General features: G+C 35.9%; 1 long non-coding RNA gene across 1 annotated transcript in view; it reads left to right on the top strand.

Moving 5' to 3' along the window:
* The window catches only part of LOC121451885, a 65858-nt gene that overhangs the window by 43680 nt on the left and 2228 nt on the right, over nucleotides 1–19950 (top strand). The window contains exons 6-7 of the long non-coding RNA XR_005974758.1: nucleotides 3364–3445; nucleotides 5131–5213. This is a non-coding gene — a long non-coding RNA (uncharacterized LOC121451885). The remainder of the gene's footprint in view (nucleotides 1–3363; nucleotides 3446–5130; nucleotides 5214–19950) is intronic.

Raw genomic sequence — 19950 nt, 5'->3', positions numbered from 1 at the left:
ACCTGATAGGGTACAACAGAACTAGGTGGGGAAAACTGAACTGAATGCTGGGAGAAAGGAGGCTGAGTTAAAGAGAAGCCATGGATATGCTGACAGAGACAGACACACTGAAAGTTTGCTGGTAGGCCATGACCATGTGGCAATGCGTATATTAATGAAGATAAGCTAAAATCAGATGTATGAGTTAGCCAATAAGAAGCTAGAACTAATGGGCCAGGCAGTGATTTAAATAATATAGTTTCTTGTAATTATTTGGGGCTGGGCAGCCAAGAAACAAACAGTTGGCTCATTTCCACAAATTGGTGTGCCAACATGTTTGACTGTATCAATGTTATACCTGGGAAAGCTTAAAAAGTAATTTTAGACACCAAGTTAACTGCTAGCTGAGTGCTGCAGACCCTTTGAGAGAGTATTTCCTGATTCATCAATAGCAGAAGAAAACTGCTCTGTTTTGAAATGGTGGGATCCTGGGCCGTGCTACCAGTATGAACTCTGAAGAGGTCTGGCTATGGGCCATTTAAATGGGATTTGTGAGCAGAGTGCTACAACATGCGTAATGCTGTGACATAGACTCTCAGCATATTTGGAACTGTGGTGGTGTGCACAGTTCAGAGGCAGTGAACAGACCTCTTCTATCATGTTGGCTGGGTGGGGCAAATAGGCAGTGTTGTGTTATCCCTAGCAATGCCACCACTTAAGTTCATAAGAAGGGCTTAGCATTTTAATAAGCACTTCTACTCAGAAAATAATTATAGATACACAGTAAAGACAGATTTAGGAAAAAAAAACACCTCTAAATGGGTCAAAGTGCTGGAGAAGTGTACGTAGACATGAACAGAGAAGAAAAAGAGTTTAGGGAGTTATAAAAATAAATGGGTTTAAAAAAACAAAAGAAATATTTAAAAAGACAGAGTACAGACAGAGATTAAAGGAGTAATAATAAAATAAATATTAAAATGTAATACAGTAAGAATAAATAATCCATGTATAGATGGACTATACACAGAGAGTCAGGACTATATATATTATTCATTTTTTTTGAATTTTTTACTGTAAAGGATCTAAGTAATTAACATATATTCTTTTATGATATTTTGACTTCGGAATTTGAGTCTAAGGATATGTTTTTGAAAGAAGAGTTTCTTCTTTTGTTTCAACAAAGGATGAGAATATGTGGAAATTTTCCATACTGATATGATTTGATGTAACAAGATCCCTTGAAAGGTCGCTGTGAACACCTCCAAAAAATACTTCAACCAACAAAAACCAGAAAGCAGTATGAAGAGAATTCTGCCATATTCCCAGATATTGTTTATATATTTAAAGGGAGATATGCTATAGAGATTTGCATTGGTATGTTTTGGCTTATTGATGCAAATTTAAGGTCAATTTTGTTATACTGTGTATAAATATACTTCTGCTCTTGATTAACGTATTATGTTTGTTAACTCATTTAAAATACAAAGTATAATTATGAAATTCAGGTTAAGGTCAATAATTGTAATAATCAAGCTTGTAGTCATGTTAGTTAGGTTTTTTTTAGATATATAGAGATGTATTTCAGTTAGACATTTTCAAAGAATATAGAATATGGCATTTAAAAATGTTGAAAGAATTTAGGGATTTCCATGACAATGAGACTCATTTGCTCCTGTGTTGCAGGGAGGAGACCACTTGTTTCTCCTGGCCCCCAAGAACCAAAATAACCTCACAGAACCTGTATTAATTAAAACACTTTGTGACCCTTTAGCTCTAGCTTCTTATTGGCTAACTCTTATATTAATTTAACCAATTTCTATTCATCTGTATATTGCCACAGGGCAGTGGCTTACTGACAAAGATTCTGCATGTCGGACTTCGGGTGCTGCTCCATGATGTCTCTCCTTCTGACTTCCTTTTCCCAGCATTTAGTCCAGTTTTCCTTGGCTACATAAATTCTGCCCCATCATCAGGCCAAGGCAGTTTCTTTATTCATTAATGGTAATAACAGCAAACAGAGGGGACTTTCACATCACTCTTGGCAGCAACAATTAATTCAAGAGGAAGATGGGCATCAAAGAGGCTCCTTATGGAGTTTGCTAGGCATTTGGGCAAGAAACTACTCTTGCCTGGAATTCTTGATGAACTGGAAATGCAGGACCTACAGTGAAATGACTGCTAAAATTGCTTAAAGGTGAGACCTTCCTTCAAGGTTCCCGCTTCATGAAAGAATCTGCTAGACATTCCACAGGACACAGAAGAAAGTCACTGATAAACTGCCAATATAGGCAGAAATGTATTTGACATTTCCTGTTCTGTGGAAGAGTTTGCTGGATACTATGGGCCTGTAGCTGAAAATGGATGCATCAATGGTACAGAAGAAATTTGGGTGACTGTCCAGGAAGTGAGATCTCTCTATCAATTCTAGAGTTTATGAAGTTGCTTACAATGTACATCCTGTTTACTTGGGTCTTTGATTGAGCTAAAGAATTAATAGTTATCGTTTTCCTTAGTTATGATAAAAGAGAAAATAGATATGAATATTGTAACTGTAATTCTTACTTGATAGATGTTGTGTCATATATAATTTTAATATGATAAAGTTAAAACATTTTTATTTAAACAGAAAAGTGGAGTTGATGTGGGATTCCCCTTTGTATGCTGTGAATACCATTGGTTAATAAAGAAACTCACTTGGCCTGATAGGGTAGGACAGAGCTAGGCATGGGAAACTAAACCGGATGCTGGTAGAAAGTAGGCTGAGTTACAGAGAAGCTATGGAGCTGCTGCCAGAGACAGACACACTGAAACTTTGCTGGTAGGCCATGACCTCATGATGATGCACAAATTAACAGAGGTGAGTTAAAGTAAGATGTTAAGAGTTAGCCAGTATGAAGCCAGAGCGAATGCGCTAATCAGTGACTTAAATAATATAGTTTCTTTGTGATTATTTTGTGGCTGTGCAGCCAGAAAACAAACCAGTAGCTCTTTACAACACACAAAACTGTAAACCATTACATATAGGCAAAGGACATATGAGAATAGAAAATTGTTGAAAAGAAGTATGAGACAAAAAAAATCTCTAAAAATGCTATTTAATGTTTGTATGTGTACAACCTTTTGTTGGGCATTGCATCCTCTCTTAAGAGTGGTTTGTATGTGCATTGAGACTCCACTGCATAAAAGACATTATTAATTTGCTTTCAGTTATTTATTAGACTTGTATTCTGGATTTGGGATGGGGTCTTATTGAAAGCTCCTCTTGCCTAGTACCAAATGACTGTCTGGGGGCAGAGAACTATAAGTGTGATATCCTACTTGTTTCCATTCTTGTTTCTTTAAGAATTACACATATTCTATGTTCTAATATATTTCTCTTTTCAGGTACATATTGTTTCTACTGTGTGTCAAATACATTTGTTTACTCTTCCCTCTCTAGATACTCCAGTATTAGAGATGAAGCAAGGTAAGGGGCCTGTACATACTCCCATGGGAAGAACTTTATTATCATGTATAAAGTCAAGGATACTTACACTCTTCTTTTATAAGAAAGTCAAGCTATACTCAAATGGATGCTGATGTACAATAAGTTTGTAAGAATTCAAAACATATACACTACATTATTCTAATAATTGTTAATGTAATTGGCAAATGTTAATATTTCAGTTATTGCAGTTAATTAAATTATTTTAAACTTAATTTTCAATTTATATATAAACTCAAATCAATATTTTGTCTTAGGACAGTTTATTGCTAAGTTCTTATAATTGTTCCTGTGAAAATGAGGTCCCAAGAAATATCTGTTTACACTAAATGATAATAGAATTTTTGACAGAGATTGGACCGTAGCCACAGGGAGTTCTGAACCTGATCATCCTTATATACTCAAATTTATGCATCTTTAAATCACATCAGCTATACAGACACACCAGGGGGATCACAGTTTTGAAGTACAGTCAATCAAAAATTGACATGGGACCCTTTATCATTTTCTAATTTTTATTTGATTTATTCTTTAAAATTTTCATGTATTTACCCAATAGTACTTTATCAAATGAACCATCACTGAGCCAAACCTCTTTTCAAACTTTTTCATTGATGATTATATTTCATGCAGTGTTTTAACATTTCTTTTTCCCCTCACCCAAATCGTGCTTGGTACTCCATGCTTACCCATCCACCTACCCAAATCTACACTGTCTTTCTCTGTCATTCTTTAGTACAGAAGGACATATGAAACTACTAGTATTATGATTAATACTCAAAGAATAACAATACAATAAATTTTAATACAGAAACTGAGTTATGATGAAAGACATAAATGATTAGAAGATAGATAGGAAAAGAAAAGTTACAATAATCACATAGATGTGATAAAAACAAGTTTGTGATTATAATCTCAGGAATCTTATAAAAACATAAAACTGGAAACCATACTGTGTAGAAATAGTGCACTTCAAGGTTAAACAAAAAGCCCCAATAAAGCACTCTGAGACAAATAATCTCTAAAAATTTATTTTTTGTAGGACTATCTACTTGAGGGCCCTGCCCTCTTAAGGGGTTTGTATGTGCAGGGATACTTCAATGGATAAATCTAACTTTTTCATGTGCTTTGATTATCAATTAGACATAGCTCCTGATTTAGGGATGTGGACTTGTGCTGACACCCTCTTCCTTGGTATACAATGGGTATCTCTCAGGGAGCAGAGGACTATAACAATGACATCCTACCTCATTACCTTTATACTACTGTCGTGATTCTACTTTCCAAGTCAGGTTCTATTGTTAGGGGCCTATGGTTACCACTGTGCAGCAAATCGATCTGTTTACTTCTACTCCTGCTCCGTGTATTATTTGAGACTGAACTCTGTAAGACGCTGGTTCACACTCCCAAGGAAAGAACATTGTAACAAAATATTCTTTCTCTTTAATTTGAGATTAAGATTTTATTATATTTCTCCCTTCCTTTTTATCCATACCCTTCTAATTGTAAATTAACACTCTCTTTCAAATACTTGGTCTATTTTTCACTAGTTGATATTGCATATCTATCTATCTATCTATCTATCTATCTATCTATCTATCTATCTATATATGATGTAAGCTTATAAGATATTCTTTTTTTAATATTGCTCCTATCTTTATTTTCAGGAATGAGTATTTAGACTTGTAGTCTTCATTTCACATCTAACATGTAACAATCAACACCTATTTTTACCTGTCACTTCAGGGAGGTAAGTCATGCAATTTAATGTGGTAAAATTACTTTGAGTTGCTTTTTGAAATCATGAATCATTTTCAGTTATAGTTCTTACAAATCATCCTGTGGCTCTTGTAAACCCCATATCAGTTGTTCTCCATCTTCCTAATGCAGCAATATTGTTATACAGTTCCTTATGTTGTGGTGACCCCCAGTCATAAAACTGTTTGTGTTGTCACTGCATAACTGTACTAGGGATACTACAGTGATTATAATGTCAGTATCTGTGTTTCCCAGTGGTCTTAGGTGACCCTAGTAAAAGAGTGGTTTGTCCCCCAAAGGGGTTGGGACTGAAAGATTGAGCATCATGGTCCTATGTAAATTTTTTTCTTTGTGTTTCCTTTCTTAAGAAATATATTAAGAGGGCAAGAATTCAGGGTAAGAATAATTGTCAAGTGACACACATTAGAAGCAACTCAACCCATAGTATCCAGCAGACTTTTCCATGAAGCAGGGTTTTTGAAAGAGAGTTCAACATGTATTTTTAGTTTGTTAGTCACTTTCTTCTGTGTCTATCAGAACATCTTGCAGACTCTTTTATGTAGCAGGAACACTGAAGGACCATCTCACCTTTAGGCAAGTTCAGCAGTCATTTCTCTGTGGGTCCTGCATGTCCAGTTCATCAAGTAGTTCAGCCAAGAGCAGTTTCTTGCCCAGATGGCTAACCAACTTCATGAGAAGCCTCTTCCATGCCCATCTTCCTCTTTATATAATTGGTGTTGCCAGGTGCAGATGTGTCTCATGTCAAGAAAAGCCCTAAGTTCTTAAACATTTTAAATGCCATATTCTGTAGTCTTTGAGAGGTTTAAAGAATGTGTATCCTTCTGGAATACATCTCTGTTTATCTAGAAAAACTGTCTAACGTTCTACAAGCTTAACTATTAAAGATGACGATCTACTAACCTGTATTTCTTAATCATATATTATATTTTAAAATGAACTACACAATTAAAATTCCTTAATCAAAAGCAGAAATATACATATAAAAAAGACTGACCTTAAATTTGCATCAATAGATCAAGATGTATACCACAACAAATTTCAATAGTTACCCCCCCTTTAAATTAAAAGGAATATTTACAAACAATTTTTGGGAATATGTGAATAGTCCTCTCCAAATTGCCTCCTGCTTTTTATTGAGTGAAGTAATTTTTTTGAGGGGTGTTCAAGGCAACCTTTCAGTTTATCTTGTTCCATCAAACCACATTAGTATGGAAAGATTTCAAAGGTTCTCGTCTTCTGTGGAAACAAATGTAGAACTTCTTTTCCAAAGAAATGTATCCTTTCATCCATATTTTGAGATAATTTTGAAATAAAGATACCTTGAAAATATATATGTTGGTTTAGCTTAGCAGGCCATACAATGAAATGTCTCTCTGTACTTAGCTCCTTTACAGTCAAACAATTCAAAGTAAACACAATAATATACATAATCCAGACTCTGTAAAATTTCAACTCTTTACATGTTTTATTATTTTTTTACTGCTTTTAATCAATAACTGTCTTTCTCAGTCTCTTTAAAGACTTTACATTTTTAAAAAATTGTTTTCATTTTTTATAACTGTCTATATATCTCTTTTATCTCTCTCCCAAGCCTAGATACATTAATCCAACACTGTGGCCCATTTAGAGGTCTTTTATGTCTGAGTTTTGTAAGCGGTTGAGGCAGTGTATCTGAGAATCATGACCACCTAACTCCCTTTGTATACCAGGTACATAAACTGAGGCAGGAAAAAGGTAATCAGTCCTTGATGTCTAATATGAGCCATCAGAAAGAATGCTTCATCAGTGGAGAAGTCCCTATGGATATTAAAGACTGGAGGACAGAATAAATGGGGAGAGAACTCCTGAAAAAGCTTAAGTATGAGAAAAGAAATGACTGACTTCCAGTTGACTGAGATACCACAGTGTTTACTACAGACTTCAGGAATGCATTGAAATGACCAAGAATCCTGAGGATGGTATAGAGATTTAGTAGTTTTGCTGAGTATTTGGTGGGCTCACATCTTTGTAAACTTAAAAAGTCCTAGGTTTCCAAAGTGACTGTATAATTTTGCACTCCCACAAGCAGTGGAGGAGTGTTCTCCTTACTCCACATCCTTTTCAACATAGGCTGTCATTAGTATTTTTGATCTTAGCCATTCTGACATGTGCAAGATGGTATCTCAGAGTTGCCTTGATATGCATTTCCATTCTGCCTAAGGAGTTTGAATTTTTTAAGTGTATTTTGGCCATTTGAAATTATTCTGTGGAGAGTTCTGTTTTAACCTGTACTCCATTTGTAACTGGGTAATTTGGTATTTTGATGTCAAGCTTCTTGAATTCTTTGTATATTATGATCAGCCCTCTAGTAAATATGGGCTTAGTCAAAATCTTTTCCCATTGTGTACTCTATTTTGTTTTACTTTTCCCTTAGAGAAGCTTTTCATTTTTAGGAGGTCCCCCTTATTAATTGTTGATCACAGTGTCTGTGCTACTCTTGTCATATTCAGAAAGTTGTCCTGATTCAATGGATTCATGGCTACCTGCTGTCTCATAGTATGTATTCACTCATAAGTGGATGTTCAGTATAAAGTAAAGGATAACCAGGCTAGAATCCACAGACTCAGACAGGCTGAATAACAATGGGGGCCCACAGAGAGATACATGGATTTTCCCTAGGTGGAGGAAATAGAAGAGATCTTCTCAGTAAACTGGGGGTGATGGCGGATGGAGTTATGTGAATATAAGGATTTAGGTTGAGTGGGTTTGGAGTGGGATGAATGGAGAAAGTAATGATAGAGATACCTTGAATGCAGAGAATTTTGAGGTTAGGTAGAAAACTGATGCCAGCCAAACTCCCTAGGAATCCATCAGAATGATCCAAGCTAAGAGTTCTAGCAATAACGGAGAGGGTGCCTATACTTGTCTCTTGTAATCAGATTGGTGACTACCCTAATTGTCATCAGAGTGCATTATTCAATAACATATGGAAGTAGATGCAGACATCCACAGCCAAGTACCAGGCCAAACTACAGAAGTAATGTTGAAGAGAGATTTGGAAAATTGTATGAGTCAGGGCTCAAGGTCAAGACAGGGGAACCCAAAGAGACAGTGTACCTGAGCTCATGGGACTTCATGAACTCTGGGTTGATGGCTACAGAAGCCGCATGGGACTGAACTAGGCTTTCTGCATGCATGTGACATTTGTGCAGACTGGTCTGTTTGTGGGATCAGGACCTGTTCCTTCTGCTTGAGCTGGTTTGGGGGAAATGGATCCCTAAGTTTGTTTGCCTTGCCAAATCTTGAGTCTTGGTCCTGCCTCAACTTGTGATGCCATGCTTTGTTGATTCTCATGGAGGCTTGTCCTTTTGAAAGGAGACAGAGGAGGAGTAGTTCAGGGAAGCTAGAATAGGGGTGGTGGAGGAGATGAGTACAGTGGAGGGAGGGGAAAGTGGTCTGTATATTCCAGTTTCACAGAAAGCATCTAACATAAATCAATACAGGTGTAGACAAGCAAATCTATCCCTGGTCAGTGCAAATTAGACTCATCAATATTTTATGTTTTTTCTGTGAATAGAAATACTATGGGTTTGGATTGTTTGCATAGTTAGAACCTCTACCTTCATTCAGGTATCCTGGATGGCAGGTAGTATTTGGTGCTAAGGTCAGAGAATGAAACAGAACCACTGTGACCGTCCAGAAAATCAGCCTAACTAATATTGTAGCACTAGAGTACATGCTATCATTGGACTTTTAACATGGGTAGAGTAGAATAGAATGAGTCAGGTTCAGCAACAAATTTATTAGTGTTGAAATGAAGGAGTTAGCTGTATAAGAGTTAGTGCTTCCTGTCCATGACACAGTACCCCATAGTCATATATAGAAGAAATAACTGGGGCTGATAGATTGATTCTATGTTAAACATTGATTATTATTTGATTTAATATCTTCTTTTTTTTTTAATTTTTTTTTGATTTAATATCTTCTTGGTTTTGAAAACTTGACATATCTTGACACTTGCTCAGAACAGATGACACTTGGTGTCCCAAGTGCTTTACCATGGTTGTTTTTAAAGTCATACTACTAAATATAGTACAGTGTGTCTCAGAAATTTGCATTATTGATTACATAGAATGAATATCCTTGTGGTCCTCTGATTGTTTTCAAAGGATTTCTCTTCTCTTTAAGGTAACATGTTCTTGGGTCAGAAGTTGGATCAATCAATAGAATACATACATTGAAATTATTAACATCTGAGTTTATTTCTAGAACACACAGGTAATCATCCAGAAATATTATTTTGGGAATGCAATCCCAGGACATCATTGGCATTGACAGATCTCTGAGTTTTTGGTATAACCAAACTAGATTATTTGGTGAATTTTAGTGATTGCAACCTTTAAAGTGAACCTAACATAGGAGATTTTTGAGTCAAAATAGTATTTTTTGAATATAATAGCAAAGTTGTACATATTAGCTCCAAGCAGATAAAACCGCATGTACATGATTTGTATCATGTCAAGCTAGTCACAATCTCAGGATGGCTGTTACAGGAAGTAATGAAGTCTTACTCCTATTTTAGTAGTCATTCCCATTTGATGAACTGCTGCTGAAGGATGAATTTATTTCTTCAGTAATATTTGATTGGAGAAAATACACAGCTTCTAGGAGAGTTCCACACATACATGAAGACACAGGCAGCCCTAAATAAACTCAAGTTTCTATTAAGAAATGGGGGATCCTAAGCACAAATAAAGAGGCATTGGATACCATCCAGATACATGTGCTACTATTGCACAGTTAAGGATATTGTGCCATGCTGTTTATGATGTGCTTCATAGCCATCTTAGTCGTTTAGAACTTGAGATTGTCTTTCTCCTTCAGAAGCTTGCACAATCATAATGAATGTATCTACAAAACACATCCACTACTCATGGTATATTGCAGAGAAGTGGACAGAAAAGTTGTGACGAGCCAGATGATCAGGTAGTATGCTGTGATATTGTGTGTGACAGTAATATCAGAAGCTTCACTTATAAACACTCCAAAGTAAGACTATACAAAAATGAGATGATTAGGGATGACAGTAATGAATGTGTTAAACTGGACAAAAAAGTCCACTAAGTCTCAATTGAGCACAAACAACTATAGCCGATTTAGAAAGCTGGAAATGGAAGATGTGGGGTTTTGCAGAAAAGAGCACACCAATGATTGGTCTCCTACCAAAAGTCAGCTTTGAGAACAATCATGCAGTTAGCATTAGACTTACTGATCAGTTTATATTTAATAATATATATGGGTATACATATATGCATGCAAAAACAATTAGTGAAAAAGAGGCTAAAAATTTGAAGAAAAATATGAAGTGGTATAAGGGAGGGTTTGAAGATGGGAAGGAATACATGTTGTAATTAAATTATAACCACAAAATTAAAAATAAGAAAGTAGCCACAAACACTTGAATATGCACACAGACACACACATAAGTACAAGCACTCACAGATACACACACAAACCCATATATACACAAAGAAGAGGAATAATTCTTCAAGTTATGGAACCATAGTGATGTTAGAGAAGGGAAGGATTTTAGGTTGTGTTATGAATGATGGCCTTTAGAAACACAAAATATTTACATATTTATATTGAATAAGACATTCTAAAGAAATGAAGCAAACAGAGAAAACAGTCGAGTTTGTTTTAGATGTTTCTGTTATCACACTTATGCTCATTTCTCACTTCATAACTGCATGTGGACACACACACACACACCTAGACACATATACACACATACATGTTGAGATATTTTGAAAGTTGATTTTTTTCATAAAACATCTTAAATTATTTCTTGACCATTATGAAAGTTCAAGACCCCATGCTCATAGGGTACATTGCTTGATCAGGGATAGATCTCACCATTTCTTTCTTTAATCATCGTTTTGTAGGTCACTCTGATAGTTCCAATTCCATGTGATAGCTCATGTGTACCTTAATAGCAATTATGAAAATTGACATAGGCAGACAGCGAATAATCAGCAGCAAGCTGAACTTGACTGCCCAGAGTCACAGAAGTGCTCATACAGAAATGCAGGCTTTCTTATAGGAAGCCAGGATCTTTTCCCAAGGAGCCAGGTAAATGCTCACGCTCCAGGCACCTCTGATTGTTTTCCTTTCATCAATTAGATCCAGATTTCATGTTAAATTACATTTTTCCTGTCTTTCTAGTTTCAGTTTTCCTGTTTCTGTGGTAACAACAGGGAGGGGGAGAGATACATGCAATAGCTGCTCAGACGAAAATCTCCATAGTTATAGCAGGTCTTTGAATTCCATTGCTAACCTTGAGATCAGGCTCTTGATTGGCCCAAATCCATTCTCTAGATGATATCACACACTAAGCCAATCAGAGGCAACCGGAGGTAATATTCATCCCTTCACAAAGGGATTTTGTCAGTCAGGCTCCTGCCTGGAGACCAGCTCACAGCTCGTTCCTGGTTCTAGCCAGGACCTGACTATAACCTACTAGTCAGAGAAGGAGGATTGCTCCTGAAACCTGCCAGGAGACAGAGACAATTGACATTCAGCACAGGCAGATATTTTCTAAGATTTCCCACATACTGCCCGAGTCACCTGCTACTTTCTTCTGTGCAGGAAATGTGTTCCTGCTTCCTAAGCCGCTGTGTCCTCTTTAAGATACATCATTGTCATTCATCATTGGATTTTGGCTTTATCTGCAATATATGGGATTCATCTCAGCCTTCACTATCTAAACAATACAGGAGACCTGCTGCTCCTTACACTCCCTTCATGGACTTACTGTGTGAATCATTTTCTTTAAGTACATCTCTTATACGGCAACCTGAAACTCTGAGTGCTCATAGTGGAAACATTTGTTGACACTGTTTTATTTGCATGAGGTTTTTTATACTGAAGACAGTTTTTGTTCTATATTCATATAATGACTATGGTTTCCTGTCCTCCAACTCCTTTAAGATATTCCTCACATTCTCACCTGACCAATTCTGTTCTTTCTTTCTTTCTTTCTTTCTTTCTTTCTTTCTTTCTTTTTTCTTTCTTTCTTTGTTTCTCTCTCTCTCTCTCTCTCTCTCTCTCCCTCTCTCTCTCTTTCTTTCTTTCTCTCTCTCTTTCTCTCAATTGAATATACACAGGCATGTAATAATAATTGTAATGATAATAATAGTGAAATATCAATAATAATATCAATAATAACAAAAAATGAAAACATCCAAATAGTACAAAAGAAACAATTATAAGAAAAATAGCCAAAGCAAAGCAGAAGAAGCACACGGATACAAAGACACTTATGTTCATGCAATCATATATGCTACAAAAACATAATAATATGGGATTCCCTTCTGTATGCTTTGAATATCAGTAGTTAATAAAGAAACTGGTTTTGCCTGATAAGGTAGAACAGAGTTAGGTGGGGAAAACTGAATTGGGAGTAAGGAGGCTGAGTTAGAAAGAAGTCATGGAGCTGCTGATGGAGACTGACACACTGAAGCTTTGCTAGTAGGACGTGATCTCATGATGATGCACAGATTGATGGAGATTGGTTAAATTAAGATGTAGGGGTTAACCAATAAGAAACTAGAGCTACTTTCGTATAACAAAAATATGGTAAGTCATAAGTTAACTTAAGTGAATAACCGTGTATCTTCATGCCTCTTAGATTTCTGTAGTCTGTCTCAGTGTTCTTCAGATTTTACTTCCATGTAGTTTTAAATATTTAGATTTTATGGTTTTACTTTTGGATCTACAGCTACACTGGAGAAATTTCTGTTTATGGAATTTTCTTGTTTAGTTAAGGAATTCTGTTAAGGATACAGCTGTAATTTATATATCGTGGACAATAGGTTCTCATCACATGTTTGATTTGAAAATATTTTATTCCATTGTTTGCTCCATCTAACCTAACTGTCTTTCCTATTGATGCTTTCATTCTTGTCTCTATGAGATTTTTTTTTGTTAGTTGCTATTTTATTGTAGCCCTTTTGGTATTGGTAACCCTCTAATGGGATAATTTTGGGACAGTAAACTGAATCAGAAATGTGATAAGGAGATGTAGGTGGTGAGTATTATTTGTCATAAGGTTTTGCTATGCAGAATGATATTACCTATATGCTGGCTTTCCTCCCCAACATCTTTCAAAGATTGCTCCACAAAATGACACTTGTGCTTATTGAGCATGTCACCTACTTCAGGGTATACATCATTTTTATTATGTCCTCTACAGTGATTCTTGATTTATGTAACTAGGATAGACACAGGAAATGAAAGGACAGACATTCAGACACATGTATTGAAGGCGTGGGAGTCCATAAACTGTGCTTGCTTTGGTGAAGGTAATTCACTGTGACTGGATTGTCAGTGCACATATTGTACACATCTGGATCCAGGAGGTATGTTTCCTGTATATGACTGAGAGAATCAGGTTTATGGTATATGACAGAAAAAGGAAACAGATGTGGCTAGTACTGATAATAGTTTTCTGTGGGTTAGCATTTCAGGCTGTACTTACCATTTAGGATGAAGGTAACTAGGAGGATAGATTGTTATCCCACTGAGTCTTACCTGAGTAAGCTTTTGACAATCACAAGAGTCTGAGGCATTGAGGACCTAGCCATGGCTATATCCATTCAAAAATTGTATTCTTTCAGGATTTCATCATATCTCCACAATATTTTTACAATATTCTTTGCAGGGTATAAGGTTTGGAATGTATCGATATTTTATTGTATTTTTAGATAGTTCGTCCTCCATGTTTCTTGCACACAGGCATGTACGTGAATCTGTAGGCTATTATTCACTGTTTGCTGTCTTACTATATTGGTCTACATTTTAATTTTTATGCAGAATTTCTTATAGAAATGCAGTTAATTAATTAAGGTGGACTGTAGGAGGAGGCTACTTGTTATTTCCCAGCCACTAACTTTAAATGGTCACACAGAAACTGTATTAATTAAGTCATGCTTGGCCCATTACCTCTAGCTTCTTGTTGGCTAACTCACTCTTACTTATTAATTTAGCTCATTTTTATTAATCTCTGTATGGCCATGTGGCTGTGGCTTACTGGTTAATGTTACAGCGTCTTTCTAGTGGGAGCTACATGGCATCTCTCTGACTCTGCCCTTCTTCTTTCCAGCATTTTTTTAATTCTTTCCCACCTACTTCTATGACCTGCACAGGCCCAAGACAGTTTCTTTATTTATTAACCAATAAAGCAACATAAAGACAGAAGGACCTCCCACACCAGTAGACTAACATTATATGATCCCCAAGGATACTCTTAACTCTTTTACAAAATGTTGGAATACTTTCGTGCACCACCCCTGGTCATGACATATTTAAGTTGTTGCTAGGTTTTTATTTGGTTTTACATGCTAATATAATGTGCAATTTATTGCTTGTACCATGCCCACACTCTCCCTTTTCCTTTTCCTTTGTACATGTTCATACCCTATGGTACTATAAAATTCTGTCCTGTTTGATTAGTTTCATTATCAAATATTCCTGTATAATTATTCACATCTGTATTAATTCCTTGATTAATAAATTACTCTTCAGGAGATTCATCATGAATGATCATGAACTGAGTCTGAGGAACAGTCATGTGTACTTAGAATGTGATTCTGCCCAGCCATGCTTCATAGTGATATCAGCTTTGGCAGTGACCCAACGCTACAGTCCTGAGCAGAGATGATATGAGTAATTTACATGTGCAGATGTGAGTTGTGATCTCATAAGGTTTTGTGGTCATTTTTTTCTGTCAAAACCCAGACTAAAAATTTAGCCTGAGATCAGGAGCTCAAGGAGTCAATAGTCTTTCTAGTTTGGAAGGTAGGGGGCAGATTCTCATTAGGCACATATGGTAAAGTTTATTATTGAAATACATTCTGCTAAATCCTTTTTTTAACACAAGGTCAGATATTTTTCTATGCACTATGAGTCTCTTACAGTAGACGGTTCATGGTGGGATACCTGGGAGAAGGGAAATATTGTTCCAATTTAACTTTCTTTAACCTCTGGAATGGAGGAAGACTTGAAAGTAATTTTTAAGTTTGTTTAAGTACTGAAAAAAGTGATGCAAAGAATGCTCTGAGTTCAAATTTGTCAAAGCCAGAAATTTGAGTGGAGAGAGTTGAGTTGTTCACAGAGAAAGTGTGGTCTCTGCTTCAGAACCTTTCCTTTCATAATGAATCCCCTGAGTATCTTTACTTTTTTGTCTAAAATCACAAGGGTAGTGAGATATTTTCCTTGTTCTTCCTGAAGATATCAAGTAGAGGTGTGTTCATATGTTAAAGCTGTATGACCACAGTCCCTGAAAATAATTGAGAACTTATATCTTCAGTTTCCTTTGGCTTTAAAAGGAGTGAGATTTTGAAATTGAGGAAAGCAAAATTATACAGAAGTATCAGGGTGTCTTTACCTATACTCTGTAAGATGACAGCTATAAACTTTCAGGTAATCCTTTCATATATGTGCTCCTTTTCTATTTCAGACACCGTGACAGCAAAGACTCGCCTTTACCGTGTCCTTATACATTGGGATTAGTTTTACAGCTATTGAAGCAAATCAAATAGTTTGTGTAGTGGGAGGCTACTCTTTATCTTGGAAAACTATAACCATCTATTCTTAAACACCATTAATGACTCCAGAATGATACAATATTACCTAAGTAAACAGGAAGTGCATTGTAGGCAACTTCCAAAACTCTAGAATTGACAGAGACATCTCACTGTCTGTAATTCTGATATGTTGGGGCATCCATCTTCAGCCTACAGGTACATAGTACCTGGTAGACTTTTCCATGAAGCAGAAAATTTGACGATCTCTTATGTCTTGTACTGGCAAAGTTCATCAGTTGCTTTCTTCTGTCCTGGAAAATGTCTGGATATTTTCTCATGAAGCAGGAGCCCTGAAGGACTGTCTCACATTGTTTAGAAAACTTTAGCAGTCATTTTTCTGTAGGTTCTGCATGTCCAGTTCATACAGTATACCATCAAGCAGCCCAGGCAAGAGAAGTTTCTTGCACAAAGGTGCACAATTCTGTAGTATGAGGCAGCTTGTTCATTGCATGTCCACCTGAACCCAAAATAATAATACAGAAACTATATTAACTGATGTACTCTTTGGCTAATAGCTTAAGTGTATTTCTAGCTAGTTTAAACCTTAAGCTTACCTATTTCTATTATTTTTTTTTTATTTTACCACAAGATTCATGGTTTACTGGTAAGGTTCCAACGGGTGTCTTTCTCCTTCGGTGGCAATATGGTGTCTCCTTGACTCCAGCTACTCTCTCTTAAACTTCTCTGTTTGGATTTTCTGCCTGGCTTTACTCTGTTAAGCCATTGGCCAAGAACAATTTCTTTATTAACCAATTTTAATAAGACAAACTTCCAGCAGAGAGAGGGAAATCCCATATCAAATTTGACCATTTATTACCCTTTGAGTCTTGAGTGGTATAAACTGAGGATGTTCTAATTTACAGGGCCATATGAGCCAAGAAAGATACTTGTCCATCCACAGTGAAGTTCCCATGGAAATCAGAACATAGAGGACTTTAGAAGTAGATCAAGTATTTCTGAGAGAACTAAGGATAAGGAAGTCTATGTTTGAAGCCCAAGTAATTAGGCTAATAGTATTGTGTTCACAGCAAGAGCTTTGAGCTTCTCATAGACATTTAATATCTTTGCTGATACCTTTATTTCACTGGATCTTTAATATACTGAATGTTCTTGGAAGATTTAAGTGGCATATTCCAGTTTTAAATAATGCTTCTGAAGGGATATTATATGTTGGAGAAGAGATAAAAAGGAGGAAGTGATCTTGTAAAATAGTAAAAAAAAAGGTATTCAAATTTGTGTTGAGGCAGAAGACCTACAGAAAAATATTAAAACAAAGTATAATTCTGGGAGGCTTTACAGCCTCATTAGACCTTCACAGATAGAATCTTTGATAAAGTAATATAAGTGAAGAAAATCAAGCCTACCATTGATGTGGATAAATATTCTTCAAGATTAGTGAGGTTTTTTTTCTTTTTTTTCTTTGAAAAGGTATGCAGGAGAGGGGATGATTTACACAGTCTTAAATTCTACAAGTTGCTGCATATGTTACATGGAGAGGTAATACCTGCCACCACCAAGTGCCAGGTCTCAGCCTTTCTGATGACCCAGGTCATACACAAACATATGTGATGTTTCTAATACTCGTATATTTTTATAGTCATGGATAATATGTTAGTGAGAAAAAGGTCTTAATGTGACCATTCTTATATACTCATACATGTTTTGCATAAACATCTCCTATCAGCCCCTTTGAATGGCCCCATTATCATAACAACCTGTGGTGGGGCTCTTATACTATAGAATAGAAAATTCTAGAGAATACTGTGGATTTCTGAAAGAGCATTTTAGTAACGAACCACATTATATATACAGATTGACAGTGTGGGGTGATGGTAGACACAATGATAGGAAAGCCTTTCACAGAGTTGATTTTGAGTGTGACAATTTGTATTTTATTTTATGTTCTTTAATTTCCCATAATTTAATCACAGTGATATATTTTCTGATTCAGTGAGTATAAATGTAAAATAATAGAAATGGGTGGGTTATATTAAGATGTAAGTGCTATATCTAAGAATACCCTAGAATCATTGTCCAAGGCCCATTGACATTAATATGGTTTGTGTAATTATTTCAGGTATGGGAAGCCAAGAATGAACAAGCAATCTCTGTTTACATTTATCATTGATGTGAGCAATCATGCTTCCATAGTAATATGTTATTCCTCTCTTCTGTAAAAAGGAATGCTGGGAAGAGGATGATGTGCAGAGTCCAGGCTTTCAACAGCAGTCATGTATTTGAATGGAGAGGCAACAGCATCTACTACAATGCCAATGCATGGGCTCTCTAATGAATCATGTCATGCTAAACAATGTTTATTTCACGTTTTGTAGTGTACTTTTTATATAAGGATGATCTGTTTGGAAGACACTCTTAACTTGTTTCTTATGAAATAACTCATAGGATTGCTTAAAACTCTCCCAGCATGTCCTTTCAGAGACTCCATTATTATAACAATGTGCAGTGCGATTATTGTGAATTAGAAAGTTATAGGTGTGGGTCATGTGGAAGTTCTAAAGAAATGCTGTAGCATCAAACCATGAGGTCAGTACAAAGCATGCACTGTGTGCAGGCAGAAGACATGATGATGGAAAACTTTTCATGCAGATGGGTCTGTAATAGAGAACATATGGTTTACTCGATTTTCCTCATTTAATCATGATATTATACTTATTGATAAGGTATATATTTATATAAGAATTGAAGGGTTATAAATTTATTATGGCTTGACATTGATGTCTCACTCCATTAATTCCAACACTTGAGAGGCAGAGGTATGCAGTTCTGTGATTTCTAGGCCAGTATGGTCATCAGAATGAGTTACAGAACAGCCAAGGCTACACAGAAAAGTCCTGTCTGGCAATTTCTCTCGCACAAAGAAAATATGAACAAAAACCAAGGGAGAATTTATTGTGTCATATTTTATTAATGTTAATATCATTGTTAGGCAAAGTGCAGAGTTGATGATGGAATCATATATTTGTGACAAAAAAATGAACATTTGAAAATAGTACTAGTAGTTTATCCACACCTGTGACCAGTTTACTGGAATGTTCACTTCATTCAGACCTCAAATTATACCAAGGATCAGACAGTCTTACCATTTCCTTCCCTCATTCTCCACATGAGATGTCTTAAATAATGAGTGAATAGATGGACCTTCGTTGCATTCATTCTGTTGCCCATGGTCTTTGCTTATATCATGGAACTTAGTGCATTTTCTCTGTTGTGAATCTATTTCCTGTGAATTAAAGCATTTGCTTTGGGGAGTATGTTTCCTAGACTAAGGGCATTTCATTCACTTAAATAGAATCTCATGAACTTAACTGTTTGAAAGGGCTTTTTTAAATTGCCTATTAATAAACATAGAAATGATTGTTGTGGTATTTGGGTCTGTTCAGTGGAGATGCTGGCTGTTATTGCAGAGAAGATCTTGCCCTGTAGCTGCCCCAAGTAATTGCCATTGCTGGGTTGAGATTTTCCTTGATGCATGCGCCTGAATTCCATCTGTAACCCCAGTAAGAACAGATATTCACAAAGTAGAATCAAAAACAAATTTTCTTTTAATTTTATTGATGCCCTTACCTGGATGAATGAACCTTTCATCATGTCTTACTAGAGAAAGATAAATAGCAGAAAAGTATGTCAAGGAACACTTATTTGTATATTTTTGAAAATTATTTAATGTTTGCAATTATAATATTAATACATAATTTAACCTTATGCATTCTTTATGTATACCCACCTATACATCCCTTCTTGCTCTCATTCAAATGCATGTCCTTTAAAAACAGTCCCTTGATGCTTCATATGCATAATTGTATCAATGTACACACAAATTTCTTAATAACGAAATACATCCTGTTTGGCCAGTCTACTGTTACATTTTTATATTTTTACGTCTGACCATTAAGTAATCAAAACCTTTTGTGAGTGTGCTTCCATTGTTAAAAAGATTTTTTTTTCAAATCTTCTGAATGAGGTAGATTTTCTCCCTTATTCTTTGCTTTATCTCATATGAAAGAAAAGATTTGTCTTTTGAGCATTGCCGTTGACACTTTCTTGTCTAAATTCATGTGAAAC

Source organism: Microtus oregoni, unplaced genomic scaffold (assembly GCF_018167655.1).
Source record: "Microtus oregoni isolate MIOR12 unplaced genomic scaffold, Mior012 000000F_ref0000247, whole genome shotgun sequence".
Classification (NCBI taxonomy): domain Eukaryota; kingdom Metazoa; phylum Chordata; class Mammalia; order Rodentia; family Cricetidae; genus Microtus; species Microtus oregoni.
This window is presented reverse-complemented; position numbering and strand designations above follow the sequence as displayed.